Source organism: Nilaparvata lugens, chromosome 11 (genome assembly GCF_014356525.2).
Source record: "Nilaparvata lugens isolate BPH chromosome 11, ASM1435652v1, whole genome shotgun sequence".
Taxonomy (NCBI): Eukaryota; Metazoa; Arthropoda; class Insecta; order Hemiptera; family Delphacidae; genus Nilaparvata; species Nilaparvata lugens.
The window spans coordinates 20,217,540-20,230,744 of NC_052514.1; the positions used below are offsets into that span (position 1 = coordinate 20,217,540).

The 13,205-nt window shown below is 35.1% G+C and overlaps 1 long non-coding RNA gene across 1 annotated transcript in view; it reads left to right on the plus strand.

Annotated features, from left to right (window-relative positions):
• Nucleotides 1-9,791, plus strand: part of LOC111056338 — a 75,826-nt gene extending 66,035 nt beyond the window's left edge. Inside the window, exon 3 of the long non-coding RNA XR_005572479.1 lies at nucleotides 9,682-9,791. This is a non-coding gene — a long non-coding RNA (uncharacterized LOC111056338). The remainder of the gene's footprint in view (nucleotides 1-9,681) is intronic.
• The last annotated feature ends 3,414 nt before the right edge of the window (nucleotides 9,792-13,205 follow it).

The following is a 13,205-nucleotide window of genomic DNA, read 5'->3' on the forward strand; positions in this document are numbered from 1 at the left end:
ATTTATTCACATGAAACTTTTCATGATCGAATTGCAAAATTTTTATCTAGTTAATATAAGAATTAATTGATATAGATAAAAGATTATTGAAAAGCGTATATTGTGTAATTAATATCATTACTGATCAAGGCCATCTATAATTATGTCGAAAAGGGTAGGCCCAAGTGCTCTTTATGCAACATTTACCCCTACATACACTTTGTATAAACATGATCGATCAGCAATACACCTTCTAAAATGTCGCTTCTGAAATTTTATGGACATTTCAAACCCGTAGAGCATTAACGATAGAATAGAGATTAGTGATAATTTGTATGATATTTTACGTCGTCAAAAATACGCCCAACTCATACCAATCAAGTCACGCTCCACATAAGATGAATGTTCTAATTTATCACATCTAATAACACTTTTGAAAAGTCTCTATATGGGCGGTGTTTACGATTACAGAGCAAGGAAAGAACCAATAAGCGTGTCTCACTTTGCGTGATAAATTGAAATATTAATTAGATATAAATCAAGTTGAATGTTTGAATGTAGGAGAGTTAATGACAAATGGATCCAGAGTACTTAGCAAGGCACAGAAATAAGATTTACGCTAAGAAGTGAATTGAACTTCAAGTACTGTATGGAATAATAATAATCGAGTAAATTCTCGTTAAACTGGGATGTATTGTAATATAATTAATTGCACCACCATACAATTAAAAAAACCTTCAGGTTAAGCGTGTTCGTGGCGCTATTTTTTCAAAGTCCGTCGTCTTATCTGTTAATCTTCTAATGGACTTTTCAAAGCTGAGCTGTTATTCTAAGCTGCTCTCACGTAGCCGCAATGAATTATTTCAGGTAATCAATTAGCGAGCATACAATACAGGATGTGGCGGTCTGGTAATTAAATTACAGTAACGTTTGAGACAAGGTAAAGGTCTCGACAGACGGCGTCAAAGATAAGCTTTGTTAGGTGATGCTTAAATTTAATTTTTAACCGAGCAGATTAGAATAGCTCCAATGCCAAACATGAATATGGGCATGGAGTGATTTTGATTTGAACTAATCTCAAGATCCATTGATTTATTTTATCGGAGGATTCAAAGTCTTATTGTTATTTAATGGTCCTTAATACTTTTGACAGTTTTCGTCCAGCTTTTGTTTTTCTGAATTGATTGCATCTTATTTGAACTAATAAATTTATGGTTGAATGCTGATAATAAGTGCAACAAGTGTTGACATTTCTCCAAAATCTACTTATAAAAATTGATGAAATCTGTAGGTAATTCAAGGCATTTAATAGTAAATCCATTCATACATCAATTGTATATTGGAACTCATGATAGATCCATTGATAAATATTTCTCTAAAAAGTCTAAATCGGTCTATTCCAATTTTGGGAGACACAATGAGAGGTGATTCGCTCTCATTCTAGCTCACTCTAATGAAATTCCCTCTTATTTTTCAAACAAACCAATGAATAATAATTAACTTTCCAAACAAATCTATGAGACTTTGAACGGTCAGAAGGAAAACCATCACCTCTTATTGGGAATTTTTTTATTGGAAGTTCTTATGATATAGATCCGTATTTTGAATGGTTATAGAATATTTGGAAATGGATTATTTATTTGTACATATTTGAAGAATAGTTGTGCAGCCTTGTTATCAACCTCCCCAGCCAATAATTTCGCACTCTAAAACATGACAAAAATAGCTTTTGCTATTTTGTAGTATTCTACAATAAAAATTCCTCTAGTAAAACTAGTACAGTACGTCTCAGCATTCACTAACGAAGTAGCAATTCTCACATAGCGTCTGTTTCCTCAATTCGTGGACGATACAAACGAATTTCGTCGACCTGATAACGAAGCTAGCAACACAAGTATCTTGATTGTATCACACAAGACAACGTGAGAGATACAGTCTGTAACTTTCACTACCGGCAACCTGAACATATAAACTAAGCAATGGTGTAGGCATACATTTCACTTATTGAGGCTACACTATTTTTCACCAAAGATTTATAAACTAGAAACGGCACTTCCCTCTTACTTTTGTCCTAAGTAGTCGAGATGTAATTGTAGTGAACATGAGAATACTGGCTACAGCTTAAACCTGTTCGTTAATTCGCATGGTTTACATTGCAATTGAAATTGGAATCTAAACCAGATCCAATTCTGACTTTAAACGGGTCATATATTTTATCGAATACATGAGCGTGAACATGCTCTACAAAGATAATATATGGAATGTTCACGACTGAGACAGTTAAGCAGTACAACAGCTCTTTTTTCATTTTTTGGGTTTTAGACTCTAGATAGATTTCCACCCATTTTCTTGACACAGTTATTGATTGGATCAGATCATCAATAAAACATCTTATATTGTGATAAGATCTTAATTTGTTTCGAGGGTTGTCAGTAAGCTAGCTAGCTCTAGTATTGCTCCGAGTAATAAGTGTATAAGCTTCGAGTATGGGCTTCCTGTTTACTCATAGACAACTTCAGTGCCTTTAATATTCATTCTTTTGTTTAATGAAGAAAAATGTGAAGAAATTAGTGACTTCAATTCAAAAGACATTTTGAAGACAGTGGTTTAAAACAACCTACGTAGAATTTGATTGTAATGGTGATAGATGTTATAGTATTTTTCCATAACTGGAAGAACAAGACGTTGATGTTGTCAATACCACTATATTGGTTTTGATTTTAGACTAATCGATTTTGAATGAATATAGTGGTATTGACAACATCGACGTCTTATTCTTCCAACCTATGTAAACTTGGTTCAAAGGAATTGTTATTTTCTAGTTAAATTCAACTCAGATTAAAAACGTTTAGAATCAGAGGAGATTGAATTACAATTTTTCGTAAAAATAACTGGAAAAACTATCCTAGCTAGAGATACAATATAACAGTACTATGAAGATCGCGAGAAGAAGATAGAATAGAGAATCTAGAGAATGATATTTGAAGAAATAATCGAGTACTGGAGTTGTTTTTTAGTGAAACAGCAAGCTCATATTCGAACCTTGATAAAATAATTTCTGAAGTCTGCATTGGAAGCTAGCTATTTAAAATCGGAATTGAGACATTCAACTGGTCTACTTTCTCGATAGCATTCTTGAGGCTTACACACACTTCATAAAAAGAGCAATACACTAGATTTCATTACAGAAAATTGGTTGTCTGTTTGATTCCCCAATTCGTTTGAGAAACTAAATCAAGTTTGCTAGATGGCAAATGATGGAAACTAATATTTAACAATAATAAGAGCAACAGATAATCGAAGCAAAACTTATAAGAGCAGCTGATACAACACATAGATGAACTTGCACTGAACGTGTTGTTTAGTAATCTGTTGTATCTGCAGGAGTAATACGGTGAGCATTTTACAAGTACAACATAAGAGATAACGGGCAACTTCCATGACAAGCCATAATTAAAGGGTGCTTTATCATAGATCAGCGTACCTTATCTCAAGCTATAAAATGATAAAGATAAAGGGACTGCTACTCGAATTAATCGAAAAACACATTATCCGCACAAATAAATTACTTTATCGTGCACAAGTAGAACATGATACTTGTGATATGCGCCTACCTCTGAGTCAACTGGTTAGCTGGCAGGGGAATATTCAGTTGTTACCAGATTCCGCTGCTGTCAGATCAACCATTTATCAGCAATGGGTAGTGGAACGCTTCTGTAAAGGGTGATTTTTGTAAGTATTTGAATACATACTTCCTAATTTTGATAAATTCTCATGATCATCAAAAGGGATATGTTACGGACAGTAATATATCTTCATTTGTAGGATAGACAAAGAATGATATTCCAATATGTATTGAACCAATCTATTCTAGCAAGTATTATATCCTAGCAAAGCATCATATTGTAAAAGTATGTTTTGTACATATAAGTTCCAATACACTACACAGCGTATAAAATTTTTCCACCCCAAGTAGCTCAAGCTAAGCTACGTCCTTCAAATGAAACTCAAGCAAATTCCTTCAAATTTTATTTCTAATTTGCATTTTATAAACTCCTTTAATTTTCATCGTAGTTTATGTACCTACAATGTTAATTTATTATGATTGATTTATTATTTATTATGTTAATTCATTTAGAAATTAATTTGAGTTTATCTGTTATTGATTAAAAGATTAATTTGGTAATGAAACTCAACTATGATCAAAATTTGTTCCTAGAGGAGCTTTTTCAAAACTCAAAATATCCAGTCTTGATTTTTTTCAGGAACGTGAAAAACTTGTGAATCATCAGTTATTCTGCAATTTTTTAAAATTATTTGAACTAAATTTTACTTACTAAGATGTGAGTTCGAGAGCTTGAAATCAATAAAAAAAGCATTCCAACCACTCACATGATTAAAAAAAAAGGTTTTGGACATGTTGACTTTTGGCAAAAAATATGGAAATATAGACTATACTTGATAACGATGTTGCAGAGCAAAATGAAAATAGCAAGCAAAATGAAAAAAAATATTAATCAATAATCCAATCTCATATTACCTGTTCGAAACTCACAATAATTCAGAACTAGCAACTTGAAACTCTAAATTCACTTGTCTCATGTCATATTGGAATGATGGACTCCACTATAAATATAATGGAACCACGTCACACCAATGACACACATCTTCCCCTCCAAAAAAGCTATGAAAAAACAAATTTATCAATAATCCAAACTGAAACTATAAACTAAATCAAGAACTTGATATAAAAGTTAGGAATGATGAACTCCACCACAAATATCACGATAACGTCAGCCAACACACCAATGACATACGACATCACCGATCACCCCCTCCTAAAGTTGACAGTCGCATATTTATGCAAAGTATTTCTGAATGTATGTCATTTCCACTGCACAGCATTCAGACTTTGCCTCCAAATAATAAGTAGCCCAGTGCTACCGACAAAATATTTATGCAGTGTCTCCCATTGTAGCAGCGACTTGCTAGTGCTTAGCATTGTCAATTCAAAGTGAACTCAACAGGTCAAGACAGGTAGTAGCATAATAAATAAATAAATAGTACTGACAAGAGTTGCCTCTTGTTCTTGTTGTCTTCTTTGTATTGTTGCCGTTTTTTTCTTTGTCTGAAATGCTTCATAGATTATGATCATGGTCAGCTGGCCAATTGCCCAACTAGTATATCTATGTATACATCAATATATGCCTAATATATAGGAATTATATACCTATACTTATTGCCAATATACAATATATCTTTGTCTAAAATATTTTCAACAGACTCAAACATAATTAGTTTGTCTATAAGTTTTATTGTTTTCTGACAGAGAGCACCATCTAAGCTAATAACTCAGCCGATGATATAAGTGAGGTCCAGCCCATAAGTTAGTTATGGAATGGAGAGAACCAATCTTGACCTTGATCCCCCTTATTTAAAAGCATTGACTCGTAATGAAGTGTCTTGACTGTGCATTATGCGTTATGACATGCTCCACCAGTTGCGCATTCCATGTCATTTTATTGTAACTATTTTTTCAATGCAGTCATCATCTCCGAATCAGACTCAAATACGTATAAGACACACCTCCGTGTCTTACCCTTCTTTTAGCCACCTTTACTTTATAATACGACAATTATCACACTCATTATTTCGGCGAGTGATTCTTCCCTACAATTTCGAATTGCGAATGGGCAATATTACAAGACTTTCAAAGTTTTCTTTTTAGTTGTCTTTAAGATTTCCACAATTATAGAAAATTACTTCATTAGCGGTGTAGGAATCGATTTGCAAGGAATTTTGTGCGAAATAGATAAACTCGTTTTCATGATGAATTTCTGCAATCGATCAAATTTTCATTTTCATAGATTCACTATATTGTTTCTGTGATTAGAGATGAGACTCATGATTCTTAACCCAGGAATCTCTTATTATTTTCCTCTCCCATCTTCTTCTGGAAACATATCCTTCTTATTGTATTTCATTGTTCGGATATAATCCTGTGCAGTCAAGGTATTTGCGATTTATAATTTGACATCTTCTTTCGATAAACATGGGTTCCCAAAAAATCGTCTCCATTTGCTTTCAAGAGCATTCCAGCTTCACTTTCTCAGATTGACTTGGATAAAAGTTGAATTATCCTAAAAGTGTCTATTTCCAAGTTCAATTCTATCACTTAAACAGACCAAAGAGATCACAGAATTCCTTTTTGTCAAATCAGAAGATACTTTTTGTCTGTTTTGTTGGAATATTTAGCTGCTATTCTTATCAGGGGTCCCCCACAGTGGGTTTATTCATTTCAATGGGGGCTGGAGCTGGATTTTGCTGAATTTTGAGGAATGCGCAACCCCCCAAACCCATGGACTTGAATTTGGAGAAACCCAAAAATTCCCCCGCCCTTGAAAAATAATTGCTGGTAGCAGTCATTCTAAACACTGCTGACCTTGTTTGTGACCCCCCAAGATTTGATTCTGAGCAAGAATTTCAAGGACGCAGTCTGCGTCCAAGCTCCCCCGCCCATGTGGGCACCCCTGTATTGTTTCTTGAAGGTGAAGACTGTTTGAGACTGCTCTCAAACTAGCAAGCTATGCATAAGAATAATCATTGATTCTACTCTGTTTACGTAAATTACCATGAAATGTTATCCAGCTAGATTGAATTGCACACCCTTCAAGAAAGAAAATCCATTGAATGGACGTTCATCCCATAAACACTTCATTGTAAAATGATAATAGATTCTAAAAAATCTCCACAATGAAAATGCGGTTGGATAAGACAACTTTAAAGGAATACAATGGACAGTTTCTGTCCGTAAAGTACTGTACTAAGTAGACCTATCATACAGCAGCACGCTGTATTCTAGTTCAATTCCTGACATACATAAGAACCAGAAGCTGTTTCTTTCTTTCACTATCCACCTTCATCCAGAATGTTGTTCTCTTTCTTCTTTTCCTTACTCTTCCAAGATAAGGCTGCTTCAGTGTCATGTTTATTTACATCCGTAGCACAAAAAATCACAACAAACCAGCAATACAATCCCACAACAATAATGCGTAGTTATCATGACACCTGGTCGTGACTCAGTTCACATAAATTTCATATCATACCACAACACTGGATAGTTTCATTCATTGTTATGATAGTTCCGTAGTTGATATGAAAAAGAGGTAGTAGTAAAGTATAGAATGCACAATAAATTTCCATTGGATATTTAGTAAAGGAGGTTTTGGAGAGCGATTGTGAATAAAATGATTCAGAAAGAATGCTTACAGGGAAATCTAAGAGCCCATTATAGGATTATTTCTCGAACAGAATAGCTTTTTTAATAATACATTCATTATTGTGTTCAAGAATTATATAAATTAGACTCATGCTTCGAGCATGAAATATATTGAAAGTGATAATTATTGATTTGATTGTGAAATTAAAAACAATAATAACAAATTGAAAGTCAATCCGTCAATCGTGATATAGTGATATAATTGGACCACTCCATGATGTCTCCTAAATTGAGCAAACTGCCTTATAAATCACATGACCATAGGTAATTTCTGGAACGCGACAAACAACTCAAATTCAAAATACTTTGAAACCTACAATTGCAGCCAAGTTTGGATGACCTTCGATGATATTTATATTAAATAAATGACTCTCCCTTTCACTAGATCCGCTGAGCGTGATTAGAATGATAGATTTCAGATATAGAACTGATGATGCAATTGGTTGGACCAGCATGATACATGATGCGACTTATCATTCTTTCATACGACCTATCTTAATTCAATTATCTAGAAGTGCTGAGAGAATATGATTGATTCATGCATGGCCTTGCGTGGCTTCTTTTTTGATACAATGATGTTCATTACAGTGTATCAACTTTCACTGATAGTATCAAACTTTAATGAAAGGGAGTTTTTATTAGTGACAAAGATTATGAATTTCATAAAATGTAATTTAAGCTTAGTCTGTGAAGGAAAATCATAACCCTTTAAAATAAAAACGATAAATTTGTAGGCCTATAATTTTACTTTGGGCTATATTCTTTTTTTATTCAGCCTTTCTACTTTACAAGAACTTTTTTGTTTCAAAACTTTCTATTTTGAATTTCTCTATGCAACTGTCAGCCAGCGAGAAGACAGTTTTGATCATACATTGTATGTATACATTTCTCTTATACATTGTCTGTGAATGAATACAACTTCAAAGTATAGTTTGAAGTTATTGACTTCACTCAAGTATAGGTAGACGTAGACCCTAGATTAAAGTTGCAATCTCCAGAAACAATATGAGAATGTGTGTATTTAGTTCAACATAGTATCTACAAAGCGTTAATAATGAAAATAGTTTTTATCTTCAAAAAAAATGCTTTTATAGAGATGGATATCAACAGATATAGCTACGGAGCAAAGTTAGTAGACAGATAGACAAATCTGTCTGTCTACGGAGTACTGAATCAACAGGTCAACTCCTCTCTGACCAGGTGGGACTGCGTGCAAAAAGTAGGCCTAACAACAATACATATTGAACCAAAATCTAAGATTTAAGAGCCAGGCTATGAGCCATCGTTTTGAGTTGCTGGAATTTGAAAAGATACTTTATTGGCGGTTCAAAATAGCCCAACTCGAAATGGACTCAAAATATATGCTAATGCAGGGGTGCCCATCCCTCCTATGCCCTTGAACGCAATCTGCGTCCAAGCACTCCCTGTGGGCACCCCTGGCTAATGCAGAAATTGATCAAAGCAAGCAAGAATAACAACATCAAAACCACCAGCTTGAAAAGATCTGGCGCAGAATTTGAAAACAAATCAAAGCAAGCAACAATGAAAAACGAGAGCAGCGCGCGCAAAACAAGTATTATAGAAAAAGAAGAAGCGACATTAGTGATGACGAAGAGTGGGCAGTGGGCACATCCAGACACAGTCAAGGTCGCCGGCTACAACCATGCTGCTGATTCAATTCAGCGTTTCTCATGACTGCTCCCCATTCAAACAGCGCTGACAGACTCACGTGAATCTCGCTCCTGTCCGAATGCCCGCAAGTTGTCAGCATTCCTTGTAGAGCAGCTTCAATACCTCCCATTCAAACTACCCTGCCAGTATGAAGTGAATCTTACCTCTGTCAAAATGCTCACAAGCTGTCAGATTACCTTATGAAACAACTCCAATGCTTCACACTGTACCATTGCTGACGGTTTGAAGTGAATGTGGCAGTGGAGTGCTAGATCACGGGGAAGCATACAGCAAGGTCTGACACAGCGGTCATCCTCTGCTCTGCTCTGCTCCGTCGTTGTTGTATTTTGTTGGGACGCCTGCACTGCTAGCCTGTGCCTGCCAGTGTGCGGTGCGCGCTACCTATGTACAGAAATGATGTTCAGACGCATTTCAACTCGTCGCTAGGGCCAATCGCCTCCTCGCGCTTCTCCCGCAACAAGTTTAAACTTTTGAACCGAGCATTTCATTCAAGAGCTTAACAAAACTTGGAACACATAAATTGTGTTTTGTGCTCCGACTTTGAATCTAAATCCTGAAAACATTTGAAGATTTTGAAATCTAGATTGGATTGAATTTTAGCATAGTTCTTTGATTCCTCTCATTAGTGACTTTGAAATTTGACTGAATTTGAATGTACCTAGTGAACATTATATTATTGTAGTGAAACTTGTGAAGATCCTAACGACAGTTTGTGTTTGTGTTAATTGCAGACGAACTAAGAAAAGACAGAATAATGGAGACTTGTCAAGTTCACCAGAGGCTTACGGCGGTTATGTCACAAAAATCGGTGTGGTCTTCTCTTGTGATCGTCCTAGCAGCGGTAAGTTTCATTGACAACATTTTATTCATCAATTCAATTCTCGATATAAAAGAGTTGAATTTTCCTATTCGAATGAACTTCAAACTAACATTTTCTGTTTCAATTTCTTAATCTTTCTAATTCATTGATTCTATTTGTGAGAGCAATAGCAAATAATATAAGTCATGATTTGATAATTATACTGTAATATTAATATAATCTTTCAATACTTATTAATGAGAAATAGGTCTGCACTATTTGGTGTAATTATTTAAAAAATAGGGCTAGGACAGTGGTGAGGGGGTGACTGATAAGGAAGATAAATACTTATAAGTTTTTCGAATTGAACTCTATCAATAAGCCTTTATTTTAGTAATTTTTTTTATGATACATACTTGATGGAAGCGATTAACTAGTAAAAAAAGGTTAGCTTAGTAAAAAATTATTGTGTTCGATAGGGAAAAATCACGGGAGTGAACAAGGCTTTTCAATTTGTTGAAACGTGGAATAATGAAAATAATGAAGTGGATCTGTTTCTAATAAAGTATTTCAATAGGCCTCTTGAATTGTGAATTACTAATGAAATAATTTCATAGTACGGTACCCTTTTTCAAAACTCTTTCGTCTTGTCTATATTTATTTCCAGACCAGCCTTTTCATACTCTTCCTTGAGTTTCCTCATCATAAAGCTTAGGTCTTCCTCATCCTGAGCAATCACAACCTGGTTATCTGCGAAACAAAGGGTGAAAAGGTTCTCTCCTCTGATGGGTATTCCCATTCCTTGGCACTTTCTCTTCCATGTCCGCAAGGTATCTTCTAAGAAGATCTTGAACAGAGTTGGAGATGAGCTGCAACCCTGCAACAAACCTTTTGATGTTTCAAATGGATGTGTCAAGCTTTTACCAATCCTAATACTAATCCTGTTCCCGTCATATAGTTTCACTGTGGCATTGATGAGATATCGAGGTATTTCAAGGTTTTCCATCGCTTTCCAAAGTCTTTTTCGCGGCACAGTATCATAGGCTTTCCTAAGGTCCACAAAAGCAAGATGCACTGACCTGTTTTTTGCATACTTCTTCTGAATGATCTGCTGCAGAGTATATATATGGTCTATGCATGATTTACCCGCCGAAAATCCTGCCTGCTCACACCCAATCTTCCCTTCTATTTCCTTCTCTAGCTTTATTTTCAGAATTTTCCCATACACTCTGGCCATAGCTGAAAGAACGGCGATACCTCTGTAGTTTTCACACCTATTCCTGTCGCCTTTCTTGAATATGGAAGTCATATGCGCCGTTTTCCATTCTCCTGGCGCCTCCTCCCCATCAATGACTCTCTGGAAAAGCACTGTCAAGATTCTGAACAACTTTTTAGATCCACACTTGATCAGTTCCGGACTGATGCCACCTGGTCCTGCAGATTTATTGTTTTTTAAAGTTTGTATAGCCTTCTCCACTTCCTCCTGCAATACTAGAGTCTCTCGCTGTTCTCGATCTTCAGGAATCACCCTATCACCAAGAAACTCTCTCCTTGATTCTGTGAGCAAATTTTTGTAATATCTCTCCCACTCTGTAGGCTTGATTTTGGTAACAGTGATTTTTTCTCTCCTATTGGTTCGAAGGGTTTTCAATACTCTCCAGGATTCTGAGCTTCTTGCACCTCCAATATACTGATCTATTTGTGAACATCGTTTTTCCCATTCATTGTTCATTTCTTGCACTATCAACCTTTTAACCTCTCTATTTTTCTCTTTATACTTCTGCAAGTCCTCAACTTTTTTTGTATTCAACCATCTCTCATAAAGCACTTTTTTATTATTTATTTCTTGCTTTGTTATCTCACTTAAGTTGTGCTTATACTTCCTTTGACCTCCCGGAAGTAAAGGAGGGAAACATTCCATCAAATGTAATCTATCCTGGTACAATAGTTCTCCCTGGACTCTATCGGGCAATGTCAATTCCACATAAAAATTTTAAAATAAATATTTTTTTCTATAATGCAATATTTTTTCAATAATAATGATTGAATGTTCGAATCATCACTGGAAAAATTCAAAAGTCTCTAGTCTCGTCTTTTAATAAGGCCTTGTAGCCCACAACACAGCTTTCATCATTCTCGTTCATTATATTTTACGATTCTGGTAACGAATAGGAATGAAGATACTGTGCCAGTTATCGCATGCAATCATTCTGATGTGTTGATATCATTTCCTCCAGAATGGCCCGCCTTCTGCTACATAGCCCAAGGGTCTGTACTCTTCTACAGTTTTATAGACTAAGGTACCAATACGAGTATATTCATGTCTCGCCGTTATCATCACTATTTTTAAACTATAAATGCAGTATATCTATAAGTATTGAAATGAATTCCGAGAGATTTGAAAGCATGCCACAGTCAGTGAGTAGATAGTTTTTATTTATGAAATGAATCATATCTGCAAGTTGTTATTATAGTTTTGAAAAAAACTTCATAGATATGTATATCATCTTACATGTACACGGTGAACATGTTCGCTCTTTATTTTTAAATCGTACTAGATACTCATCAACTTGTTGTACATCAATGTTTATTATTATAGTATGCATCTATGAAACAGTAGAGCACATTTTTTACTGTATATCTGAATTTATATCTATTCCACTTCTCCATAACGTGGATTGCTCTACATTTGCGAAGCAGCTCTTGATCGAAGCAGTACAGCTGTAGAGCTCTTCTGCCCGTTGAAATCTGTGAGCTGACATTTAAACCGCTCTGTAGGTCACCAAGATTAGCCATCACATCAAGCCTCCTTTTTCTCCTTCTTCTTATTCTTTTCCTTCTTCTTCTCTTGCTCTTGTTTTTCTTCTAACATGCTGCCACATCCCATAACGATGATAAGGTAACATCTCCCAATCGGGTCTGCTTCTTCTACTCAAACTGAATTAATAGGCGTTTGCCTTGTTGCGTAATAATGTATGCGTATCTTCCAAGGGGGAATTAATTCAAGACAAAAACGTCCCAAAACATAGAGGACGATAGCTGCCAACATGGGTAATAAACAGCCGAGAGAATCTGAAAAGCTCTAAATAATTAGGATGTCACACTTAATTCCAAAGCTGAACCAGCAATAACAATGATATTTTTACTATATTAAGAAATTATAAATTTGATAATGAGAATGATTTTTGTAATAAGAATAAATATTAGTATGAGTACTAATATTTGATGAGAATGATTAATATGGGGTACTAGATACTAGGTAATTTATTTACACATAGGATAAGGTAATGGGGTCTATTTGTATTTGGTTTCAACCTACAATATCTGACTACAACAAATAACTTAAAAGAACTTGTATCCAGCAAGCATGATATTCTATGGAGATCAAATTCTTGAAAGCCTTTCTCTATTTCCCAAATATTTTGATGTCTTGTGCCAACAATGATTGCAACCTAT